We start from the raw sequence: 12,746 nt of genomic DNA, 5'->3' as shown, positions 1-12,746 counted from the left end.
GGGGAGGAGGATCTGGCATGGGTGGTGTCTGTGGCCGCAGCGACCAGGAGCGGTCGATGCGCTTGGGGTTGGGGGAAGGGCTCTCTCATCCTTTTCCAAAACCGTGGGGCTGTAGAAAAAGCTTATTCAAGTGCTAACTAACTCAAGTGGGAACATTAGTGTCATTCCCACCATTCAAGTGGTGATTTCAATTCAATTCACCACAAGTCCTTTCACCATCATCTTTCAACATCATTTTCAAAGATATGACATCGGAAACTGTATGGCCTTTCCAACCGTCCGTAACCGTGGACGCGGCTATTCGAATAGGTTTACACTCTGCAGAGGTTGCACACTTGTGCCACAACATTTGATTTCATCCGTCGGGATTACCCCGAATCATCGTAACACAGTACGCGGATCATCAACCATAACCTTTCACTTACAAATCCTAGTATGAGCACCTCTCCCCATGAGCTTGGCCTCCCAGTGAAGACCAACTGTCAACCTGGGAACTGCACAGGGCTTGGGCCGGACATTCACCTCATTTCGCATCATATCATATCATTTCTGTTGTGGTAGAGGCAGCTTTCGGCATAACCCCGATGACGCTTGTTTAGAGGGAACCCATACTAAGATGCATAAACTTCCAGTTAAGCCCTACCCATAATCAGGTATTGTGGGGGTACTTAATAATTGGAAAGGTATCGCATTCAAACCAACATCATTGTTTTATCAAAAATCACCATCTTCTCTTGTTCCCATTCACCTTCAAAAATCATTCAATGGAATGCATCTTCATTCCAAGGTTTCAAAATCACTTCAAATTCGCATTGTTCCCATCTAGAGTAGTCAAGTTTTAATTCATTAGCACTAGCTCTAATTCATGAGGGGTGCTAACTTGCTTTGCTTGGGGAAGACTAATTCACTACTCTAGTAATCAACTTGTACTTGGACCAAAGTTAACTATAAATGTAACTCATTTAGAAAACAAGTAAAAACTTGTAAAGTAAAAACTTGGGATGGGTTCATATAAGAAAAGATAAGAAACATGGTGCCTTGCCCCAAGGGGCTTTGCACTTTGCAAGAATATTAGCTTGCCTTGGTAGTTCTCAAACTGTTCCTCCTCCTCCTCTTGGTAGCAACCTTCTTCTTCGGCGTACTCTCCGGTGCTACCGTCTAAATTTGAATACGAGTATAATTACTCACTAATTCAATGGCTATTCCATACATCACATATAACACACAAACTACTCTATGCACACAAATAAATTAACTAGAGTACATGGGTTGTGGGGTTTAAATAGAATTCACTTCTTTGTATTTTATATGTAAATGATAGTTTCCATAGGGTTCTTGAGAAATAATTTCCTCTCATTGAAATCTTCTTAAGATTTAATTTCTCAAACAATCATGGATGAACTCATATTGACCTAAGTCAAATGTTCATCATCATCATTTGGGAAAATGATTTAAATGAGGTGGATCACCTCATATCATTCAGTATCACTACATATGATTTAAATCTCAAGTAATTCATATAAGAGAGTTTGGGACCAAGGGTCCAAACATCCCATGAATTCATGTGAGACAAGTTTAAATGAAGTATAAGACTTCACATAATTTGTTTTAATAGTTTTGGACAATATCCACTAGTTAAACTAGCCATAATATCCATTCATTAAACCATGGCATGATCATACAAAGTGACCACACCATTTTATTTCATAAACAATTAGTTTAAGTCAAATGTGAGCTATTAGAGTTGGAATTAACTTAATATCTATTTTGGTTGATTTTTAATAATTATTTGAATAGGGAAAAGTCCCTGTTTTGTTATTTTTATCACATTTATTCTGCACAGAATCTGGCCATGAGGCCAGTGGCATTAGCTAGATAATTTCAGTAGCTTTCCAACCATATAAAGTTCACTAAATTTGGTTCAGCCAATTTGAATCTATTGAATTTCAAAGTAGGGGCAGTATTGAAATTCATTTGATATTATTTAAACGGGATTTGAATTAACAGGCCGGCGGGAAAACTAAACGGGCTGCCAGATTTAAAAACGGCCCAAACCAACCCAGTCCAGCCCAGCCACGGTCCACAGACGCGCGTGCTGCCTGACAGGGTGGGGTCCGCCTGTCAGCGACTATTATAACCCGAATCAGTATGTTTTAAAGGGGAGCGTCGGATTAGAATCCAATCGAACGGCCGTGGTTCATCGTCGTCGCCGACGAGAACCCGACGATGCGGCGGCGGCAGTAGGGGTGGGAGAGCTTACGGCGGCTCCAGCAAGGGATGGCAATATGCGCGAGGTAGATGTGGACGACGGCGGTTCTCCTGGTGATGGCGGCGTCGCCTGAGGTGGCTCCAATCGTTGGCGAGCTTCCGCGGCGGCGTGCGGCAGTGAGGTAGAAATTGGGTGGCTCTGGTGGTCAATGTGGAGCGGCGAGGTGGCTGGGAGATCAAGGAAGGAGAGGGAGGAGTGGTGGTGTGAAGGAATCGACGAGGCGAGGCCTCCTTTTATAGGCGAGCGAGTGCCCGAGGCTCTGCGGCGAACTCGACAAGGGCGCGGCGTCTCCGGCGGTCTAGCGAGCTAGGCGAGGGCATGGAGATGCTCTACGTGTCCAGGCGAGGCGAATGGTGGCGACAGCGTGGTCGGGGAGGGCCTGGTTATGTCGCGTTCCTTCCAGGTCTGTCGCGCCCGCGGCGGGGTTTCCTCTTCGTCTCCGGCGGCGGCGGGCACGGGTCGTGGTCGAGAGCGTGTCCAACGGCGTCGCGGTGTCACGGTGATGATCAAGGTACTCGCAGGGGGTCCAGGGCGTGCTCGAGGTGGTGGCGCGGCGCGTGGCCAGTGGGCGTCTGTGGCGCGCCACGAGCGACACGAGCGGCATGCTGGGCGATTTTGGGCGCGCGATCTCCGGCGAGCTACGGCGTCTACCTCGACAACGGCGGTTGCTAGGTGGTGTAGGGAGGCACGGTGGTGAGCTTGGGCACCAGGGCCAGGGTTGGAGATGAAGGAGAGAAGAGGGAGAAGAACATGGCCGGCATGGGCCGGCATGGCCATGTCCTTGCTTGTTCTCTCTCTCTCTCCCTAGGGTTTCTATGCAGCACTTAGGGTTAGAGGGGGCCAGGGAACAAGGTAGGTTAGGGTTGGGGTAGATTAGGTGTGTAGAATCACTATTTGCAACTATTGCAAATAGTACCCGAATTTGGAAAATTCAAAAATAGCCAAATTTGAAATAATTCAAATGGTGAAAGTTTTTGAAATGTGAGTGTTGATATAAGTTGTAAATGACCAGAGAGGTTTTGAGGTGGTGGTGGAAAAATTAGAATTCAAAAGTTGGCCAAAATTGGCTAAGTGGAGAATGTTCCATATGTTAAAAAGTTGGGACTTTGGATGAGCATTGCTCATGATCAAAGATGAATTTGGCATGGTGCTCTTCACCAAAGTTGTTCACCTTGATGTTGTCTTTGAAAAGGTGCAAAGAGTTAGCAAGAGTTGGTTTGGGAAAAATGAATGGCAAGGGCTCAAAGTGGTGATCAGACTAGAATTGTCAAAATTGACCATTATCATATGTGAGTGGGATTTGTGTTTGAACTCCATTTGAATTGTGAATCTTTGATTCCAAAAGTTGTAGTAAGTGTTTAATAACATTACTCAACTAATGGTGAAGACCAAATAGGTCTAGGGTCAATATTTATAAAAATGCCATAGGGCATATGTGAGGGTTTTTAGGGTTTTGCATTTTATGGAATTTCTTCCTCTTTGATTTATTTGGTTGGTGATCTTCATATGATCACACTAGGGTTTTAGAGCATATCAAATACAAGTAATAACAATCATCATGGCATATCACTCAAATGCACAAGTCCTATGCATGGTACTATATGCAAATAGAAAAGTTTTTGTTGGTTTGAAATTTTGCTTTCTGGAATTCTCTAACTTTCTTTTTATTGAGATTTGGGGTGTTACAAACCCTTCCCCCTTACAAAAGATCTCGTCCCGAGATCGAAAAGAAAGTTAGGTACTAAAGAGATCTGGGTACTCCTTCTTCATGAGGTCTTCGCGTTCCCATGTGGCTTCCTCCTCGGTATGATTGCTCCATTGGATCTTCAGAAACTTGATGCTTCGGGTGCGGGTGGTTCGGTAAGCTTCTTCCAGGATGCGAATCGGCACTTTGCGGTAAGTCAGATCCTTATTGATATCCACCGATCGGTGATCGATGTTCTTGAACACTTCGGTCTTCTCCGGGACTTCAAGGCACTTCCGGAGGAGTGAGATGTGAAACACGTCGTGCACAGCCGACATCTCTTCAGGCAACTCCAGTTGATAAGATACTTCTCCTCGGCGGCTGAGGACTTTGAAAGGTCCGACATAGCGGGGTGCAAGCTTTCCTTTCAGTTGGAACCTTTGCATTCCTTTCAAGGGGGATACCTTGAGATAGACGAAGTCTCCGATCTCAAAGGTCATCTCCCGACGTCTCTTGTCGGCGTAGCTCTTCTGTCTGGATTGCGCCGTTTTGAGGTACTCGCGGATCTTGTGGACCTTCTCTTCGGCTTCACGAAGAACATCAGGGCCAAAAACTTGGCTCTCTCCGACTTCGGACCAGTTCAGGGGGGTACGGCACTTCCTTCCGTACAAGGCTTCAAAGGGGGCCATCTGTAGGCTGGCTTGATAGCTATTGTTGTAAGAGAATTCTGCGTAAGGTAGACAGTCTTCCCACTTGGATCCGTATTCCAGTACGCATGCTCTAAGCATGTCTTCCAGTATCTGGTTTACTCTCTCAGTCTGTCCGTCGGTCTGAGGGTGATAGGCGGTGCTGAAATTTAGGCGAGTGCCTAGTCCTTCATGCACTTTCTGCCAGAACCTTGAGGTGAACTGTGATCCTCTATCTGATACTATCGATTTGGGGGTTCCGTGCAGGGCGACGATTCTGGAGATGTAAAGTTCAGCTAACTTGGGGCCTTGATAGGTGGTTTTGACGGCGATGAAATGGGCGACTTTGGTCAATCTATCGACAACTACCCATATGGAATCATTGCCTTTGCTGGATTTGGGCAGTCCGGTGATAAAGTCCATTCCTACGGAGTCCCATTTCCATTCTGGAATCTGGAGGGGTTGTAACAGTCCGGCGGGTCGCTGATGTTCTGCCTTGACTCTCTGACAGATGTCACACTTAGCGATATAGCTACCGATCTCTCTCTTCATTCCGTGCCACCAAAATTGTTCTTTCAGGTCCTGGTACATCTTGGTACCTCCGGGGTGGAATGAATAAAGGGTGTCATGGGCTTCTTGCAGGATGACTTGTTTCAAGTCAGAGTCCGATGGTACGCAGAGACGTTCTTTGTACCAAAGAATTCCGGCTTCGTCTACGGTGAATCCGGGGGCTTTTCCTGCGGCTATCTGTTTCTTGATTCCGTCAATGCTAGCGTTGTCCTTCTGGGCTTCCTTGATTTGACTAACCAAGGTGGGTTGCAGTTCTATGCTGGCTAGGAATCCTTCACTAACAAGTTCAAGTCTGAACTGTTCAAACTCTTGGTGCAGGCTGGGCTGTTCAGTTGCGAGCATGGAGTTTAACTGACACGGCAGTCGACTCAAAGCATCCGCTACCACATTGGCCTTGCCGGGGTGGTAGTGAATCTCCATGTCGTAATCCTTGATCAATTCGATCCATCGGCGTTGTCTCATGTTCAGCTCTTTCTGGGTGAATATATATTTGAGGCTTTTGTGGTCGGAGTAGATCTCGCATCGATTACCCATGAGGTAATGACGCCAAACTTTCAAGGCTAAGACCACGGCTGCAAGCTCGAGGTCATGGGTTGGGTAGTTCTGTTCATGTTGCTTGAGTTGTCTTGAAAGGTAGGATACAACCTTGCCTTCTTGCATAAGCACGCATCCAAGTCCAGTCTTGGAGGCGTCGCAATATACGTCAAAGGGCTTTGCGATATCTGGCATGATCAGGATTGGGGCTGTTGTCAGTCTACTCTTGAGCTGTTGAAAGCTCTCTTCGCATTTGTCGGTCCACTCAAACTTTCTGTCCTTTTTCAGCAGTTGGGTCATTGGTCGAGCGATGCTCGAAAAACCTTCTACAAATCTGCGGTAGTATCCGGCTAATCCAAGAAAAGCGCGGACCTCGGTTTGTGTGGTTGGGGCTTGCCATTCCATAATAGTTTTGATTTTGGCGGGATCTACGGCAATTCCTCCTGCAGACAAGATGTGTCCGAGGAATCCAACTTCTTCCAGCCAAAACTCACACTTGCTAAACTTGGCATATAACTTGTGCTGTCTAAGGGTTTCTAGGACAATCTCCAAATGCTGTTCATGTTCCTCTTCGGACTTGGAGTAGACGAGGATGTCGTCGATGAAAACAACGACAAACTTGTCCAAAAAGTTCATGAAGATCTTATTCATGAGATTCATGAAATAAGCGGGGGCATTGGTCAGTCCAAATGACATGACGTTGTACTCATACAACCCATATCTGGTGGTAAATGCAGTTTTTGGAATGTCGGTGGCTCGGATCTTCAGTTGGTGGTATCCAGTTCTAAGATCTATCTTGGAGAAAACTCGGGATCCGGTGAGTTGGTCAAACAAGTCTTCGATCTTGGGTAGGGGGTATTTGTTTTTGATGGTGACATCGTTAAGCTTATGATAGTCCGTGCATAAATGATTTGCACCATCTTTCTTGTCGACAAACAAGACGGGGGATCTCCAAGGGGATGCACTTGGTCTAATCAAACCTTTGGCTAACATGTCATCTATTTGCTTCTTCAGTTCCACAAGCTCTGTTGCGTTCATGCTGTAGGATCTCTGGGCGATGGGTCCAGTTCCAGGGATTAACTCGATGATAAACTCGATATCCCGATCCGGGGGCATACCGGGTAGATCATCCGGAAACACATCAGGGTAGCGACAAACGACCCTGATTTGATCCAGAGTTGGCTTGGATACAGTTTGGTTGCAGGTAAATTTTCTGGGTAGTTTTTCAGAGACGTGCTCAACTACGATACCGGTGCTGCTAGTCATGGTTATGGCTTTCTTGGCGCAGTCTATCAATCCGTTGTGCTCGGACATCCAGTCCATTCCTAGGACAACTTCCAAACCTTTGGTTCCAAGTATGATGAGATTGGCATAGAAATCTACATCATGGATTTTGATTGGCACATTTTTGCAAAATTTTCTGGCTTTGGTGGTTGATCCGGGGATTTGGACTATCATAACATGTTTCAAACTGAGAGGTTGAATTTTACTTGTTGATGCAAAGTCTTCGGTGACAAAAGAATGAGATGCTCCGGAATCAAACAACACTCTGGCAGGGATGTGGTTGACAGAAAACATACCCAGTACAACATCTGGTGCTTCCTGGGCTTCTTCGGCGTTCATGTGGTAGAGGCGGCCGTTGCGGTTGTTGGGGTTGTTGGGGGCGAACTTCTTGCCGGTGGAGACACGGCGTTGCTGCTGAGCAGGTGCAGCGGTGTTGCCGGCGAGCTTGGCAAGACGCTTGGGACACTCGTTGGAGTAGTGCCCCACTACACCACACTCATAACTAGTGATAGTGGTCTTGTCCTGCTTGTTCGCAACGGGAACGGCGTTGCTTCCGGTTCTGGGAGCGGTGTTGGTGTTGGTGTTGTTGTTGTTAGGGGCTCGGGGTGGAGAGCGGTTGTAGTTGTTGTTGTTGTAGTTGTTGTTGTAGCCTCCTGGCTTGGAGTTTCCTCCACTCCGGTTCTGATAACCGGGGCGAGAGTTCTGCATCTGGGGTTTGTTGTTTCTCGGAGTGAAACCTCCGCTTGAGCTAGGGCGAAACTTTTGGGGGTGGCTTGATCCACTCTGATTCGCCATGCGGCGCTTGCGGTTTTCATTGGCTTGGTTTAACTTGCCCTCCATCTGGATGGCGGAGTCAACAAGGGCTTCGAGGTCGGCGAAGGGGATGTTGACTAGGACAGTCTGCATCTCATCATGCAGTCCGTTCAGGAATCTCTCCTTCCTCTTCTCAACGGTGTCGGTCTCATCAGGGGCATACCTCGACAAAGTGAGAAACTTGTCGCGGTATTCAACCACCGTCATGCGACCTTGTTTCAGCTCACGGAATTCATCCCTCATCTTCTTGATAAGACCCGGGGGTATATGGTACTTGCTGAACTTGAGTTTGAAATCCTCCCAAGTCATGAATTGACCTCCGTTCATGTTACGGGTGCTTGTCCACCAAGTGCGGGCTGGTCCAGCGAGATAGTGTGTGGCGAACAGGACTTTCTCGTTGGCTTCCACTCCGGCTACCTCAAGATTGTTCTCCATAGTCTGGAGCCAATCGTCGGCGTCGAGGGGCTCCTCGGTCTTGCTAAACACCGGAGGGTTGGTGTTTTGGAAGTTCTTGAGCTTGGATCCGGGGTGGTCATGATTTCCATGGCCTTGGTTGGCGATGTTCTGCAAGGCGATGAGGTTGGCTTGGCGTTCGGCTCTTTCGGTTTCCCGGTCTGCAAGCATGGTTTGCAGAAGTTGCAGCATCGCGTCATTGGTGGGATTTGGAGGGGCCATCTGAAGATATAGAAGATCATGAGATAAGAGGGAACATTCTATGGTTCATTTTGGTTAAGTTTGAAAACAATTTGAAAACTTGTAATCTTTTCATGACAAACATAACATTCATTCATTCATGCAACACATAGTACAAACTACACACATACTTCAATGGTTTTAAGAACCATTCTCATGCTACGATACAAAGGACGGGATACAACTCACACCTACTATAAGTGGAACTCGTGCAACTACTCCTCATCATCGACATCGATCGGGACGTAGTCGTCGGGTCCTGCCTCCAGGAACTCGTAGTCCTCCTCCTCGGTGTTCTCGTCCTCCTCAAAGTCGTTGTCGTCGCTCAGGAAGGCGTCTCCTCCCTGAATGTCGATGCCTCCATCGTCATCCTCCAGCTGACGAATCTGATCCTCCTGGGCCTTGACAGTGGCCTCAAGTGACGCGATCCGGGCGCGAAGGCGACGAATCGTAGCGTCCTTCTTGGCACGCTGCTGGCGAAGGCTCTTGCGGTCGTTGTTGAGCAGCTTGATCGCCTCACCCTGCTCGGTGATGTGAGCATGGGTCTGGTTCGCGTAAGCGCGAGTGGCGTCAAGGTCCCTCTGAGTCTGGTGGAGCATGAAGTCCAGGTGCTCAGCATGGTGCCTCAACTCCGGGTGCGGCTGCAGCTCCATGGGCACTCCCGCGGCATCACGCCTCACAAGGTGGGCGTAGCGAGAGGCGAGGATGCGCACCACGTTCTGTCCACAGAGGCGCGCAAGTGCCTTCTGAAGGCCACGTGCGAGTCCGTCGAGCCAGTTGCTCTCGCGGAAGGAGAAGAGAATCCTCTCCGAAGTGGGAGGCTCCATCTTGCCCCTCAAGTCGGCAGTGATCACCCACTGCAACTCTCCTCCGGGCGTGTCGTCCAGCTGAACCCCGTGGAACTCGGGGTGTGGGCGCCCAAGGAAGTTAGAGACGGCGTTGAGGTCGTGCTCGAAGATCAAGCTTCCTCCGTTCCCAAGCTGATAAAACTTGGTGTTGATGGGTTCATTCGGCTCCATCTGAAAGAGAATTGGATGAGTAAGTTAGAGAGTGCAAAGTGTGGCAAAATTTTAAGTTGATTTAAATAAGATAGAACATGATTCATCAAATTTTGGCAAAGTCTCAAGGACAAGAGTGTAGTAAATTTTCACAAATAGTTTCTTTCATTTGATTTCAAAGTTAAGGTTTTCAGAACGCCCATTCTAACTAAGGTCTTCTAAGGTCAAACAATGGCTCTGATACCAACTTGTCAACACCCGGATTTTTAAGTCCGAATGCCTATTATGTCATACATCGCAATCCCAGGAATATTGTTGTTGCGAGGCATAATAGTTAAGTATCACAGTCATCATTCATTACAAACCATAAGTCTTACAAATTTGGAATCACATGATCCATATTACACGAATAGTTGATCTATTGATCAACGAACAAACACAAGTTCATAGTTCAACATAGCGGAAGTGTAAGATACAAGGACTCTCTAGTCCACAGGCCAACGCTTGACGTCGGAAGGCGCTTAGTTGTCGTAGGCGTCCTGCTGGTCATCTCCTTGGTCATCTTCATACTCTGGCCATTTGAATAGCCAGGGACAAAGCCGTGAGTACTTTAAGTACTCGCAAACTAATACTAATGTAAGTGCTAGACATTCTAGTATGGTTTGCTAAGCTCTAGTTTATTTGCATAAAGCTAGTTTTAGTTCACAAAGTTTGAGAAAAAGCTTATTCAAGTGCTAACTAACTCAAGTGGGAACATTAGTGTCATTCCCACCATTCAAGTGGTGATTTCAATTCAATTCACCACAAGTCCTTTCACCATCATCTTTCTACATCATTTTCAAAGATATGACATCAGAAACTGTATGGCCTTTCCAACCGTCCGTAACCGTGGACGCGGCTATTCGAATAGGTTTACACTCTGCAGAGGTTGCACACTTGTGCCACAACATTTGATTTCATCCGTCGGGATTACCCCGAATCATCGTAACACAAAGACGCGGATCATCAACCATAACCTTTCACTTACAAATCCTAGTATGAGCACCTCTCCCCATGAGCTTGGCCTCCCAGTGAAGACCAACTGTCAACCTGGGAACTGCACAGGGCTTGGGCCGGACATTCACCTCATTTCGCATCATATCATATCATTTCTGTTGTGGTAGAGGCAGCTTTTGGTATAACCCCGATGACGCTTGTTTAGAGGGAACCCATACTAAGATGCATAAACTTCCAGTTAAGCCCTACCCATAATCAGGTATTGTGGGGGTACTTAATAATTGGAAAGGTATCGCATTCAAACCAACATCATTGTTTTATCAAAAATCACCATCTTCTCTTGTTCCCATTCACCTTCAAAAATCATTCAATGGAATGCATCTTCATTCCAAGGTTTCAAAATCACTTCAAATTCGCATTGTTCCCATCTAGAGTAGTCAAGTTTTAATTCATTAGCACTAGCTCTAATTCATGAGGGGTGCTAACTTGCTTTGCTTGGGGAAGACTAATTCACTACTCTAGTAATCAACTTGTACTTGGACCAAAGTTAACTATAAATGTAACTCATTTAGAAAACAAGTAAAAACTTGTAAAGTAAAAACTTGGGATGGGTTCATATAAGAAAAGATAAGAAACATGGTGCCTTGCCCCAAGGGGCTTTGCACTTTGCAAGAATATTAGCTTGCCTTGGTAGTTCTCAAACTGTTCCTCCTCCTCCTCTTGGTAGCAACCTTCTTCTTCGGCGTACTCTCCGGTGCTACCGTCTAAATTTGAATACGAGTATAATTACTCACTAATTCAATGGCTATTCCATACATCACATATAACACACAAACTACTCTATGCACACAAATAAATTAACTAGAGTACATGGGTTGTGGGGTTTAAATAGAATTCACTTCTTTGTATTTTATATGTAAATGATAGTTTCCATAGGGTTCTTGAGAAATAATTTCCTCTCATTGAAATTTTCTTAAGATTTAATTTCTCAAACAATCATGGATGAACTCATATTGACCTAAGTCAAATGTTCATCATCATCATTTGGGAAAATGATTTAAATGAGGTGGATCACCTCATATCATTTAGTATCACTACATATGATTTAAATCTCAAGTAATTCATATAAGAGAGTTTGGGACCAGGGGTCCAAACATCCCATGAATTCATGTGAGACAAGTTTAAATGAAGTATAAGACTTCACATAATTTGTTTTAATAGTTTTGGACAATATCCACTAGTTAAACTAGCCATAATATCCATTCATTAAACCATGGCATGATCATACAAAGTTACCACACCATTTTATTGCATAAACAATTAGTGTAAGTCAAATGTGAGCTATTAGAGTTGGAATTAACTTAATATCTATTTTGGTTGATTTTTAATAATTATTTGAATAGGGAAAAGTCCCTGTCTTGTTATTTTTATCACATTTATTCTACACAGAATCTGGCCATGAGGCCAGTGGCATTGGCTAGATAATTTCAGTAGCTTTCCAACCATATAAAGTTCACTAAATTTGGTTTAGCCAATTTGAATCTATTGAATTTCAAAGTAGGGGCAGTATTAAAATTCATTTGATATTATTTAAACGGGATTTGAATTAACAGGCCGGCGGGAAAACTAAACGGGCTGCCAGATTTAAAAACGGCCCAAACTAACCCAGTCCAGCCCAGCCACGGTCCACAGACGCGCGGGTTGCCTGACAGGGTGGGGTCCGCCTGTCAGCGACTATTATAACCCGAATCGGTATGTTTTAAAGGGGAGCGTCGGATTAGAATCCAATCGAATGGCCGTGGTTCATCGTCGTCGCCGACGAGAACCCGACGATGCGGCGGCGGCAGTAGGGGGTGGGAGAGCTTACGGCGGCTCCAGCAAGGGATGGCAATATGCGCAAGGTAGATGTGGACGACGGCGGTTCTCCTGGTACTGGCGGCGTCGCCTGAGGTGGCTCCAATCGTCGGCGAGCTTCCGCGGTGGCGTGCGGCAGTGAGGTAGAAATTGGGTGGCTCTGGTGGTCAATGTGGAGCGGCGAGGTGGCTGGGAGATCAAGGAAGGAGAGGGAGGAGTGGTGGTGTGAAGGAATCGACGAGGCGAGGCCTCCTTTTATAGGCGAGCGAGTGCCCGAGGCTCTGCGGCGAATTCGACAAGGGCGCGGTGTCTCCGGCGGTCTAGCGAGCTACGCGAGGGCATGGAGATGCTCTACGTGTCCAGGC

Source organism: Lolium perenne, chromosome 1, assembly GCF_019359855.2.
Source record: "Lolium perenne isolate Kyuss_39 chromosome 1, Kyuss_2.0, whole genome shotgun sequence".
Classification (NCBI taxonomy): domain Eukaryota; kingdom Viridiplantae; phylum Streptophyta; class Magnoliopsida; order Poales; family Poaceae; genus Lolium; species Lolium perenne.
The sequence above is the reverse complement of the archived record's forward strand: the minus strand, read 5'-3'. Positions refer to the sequence as shown.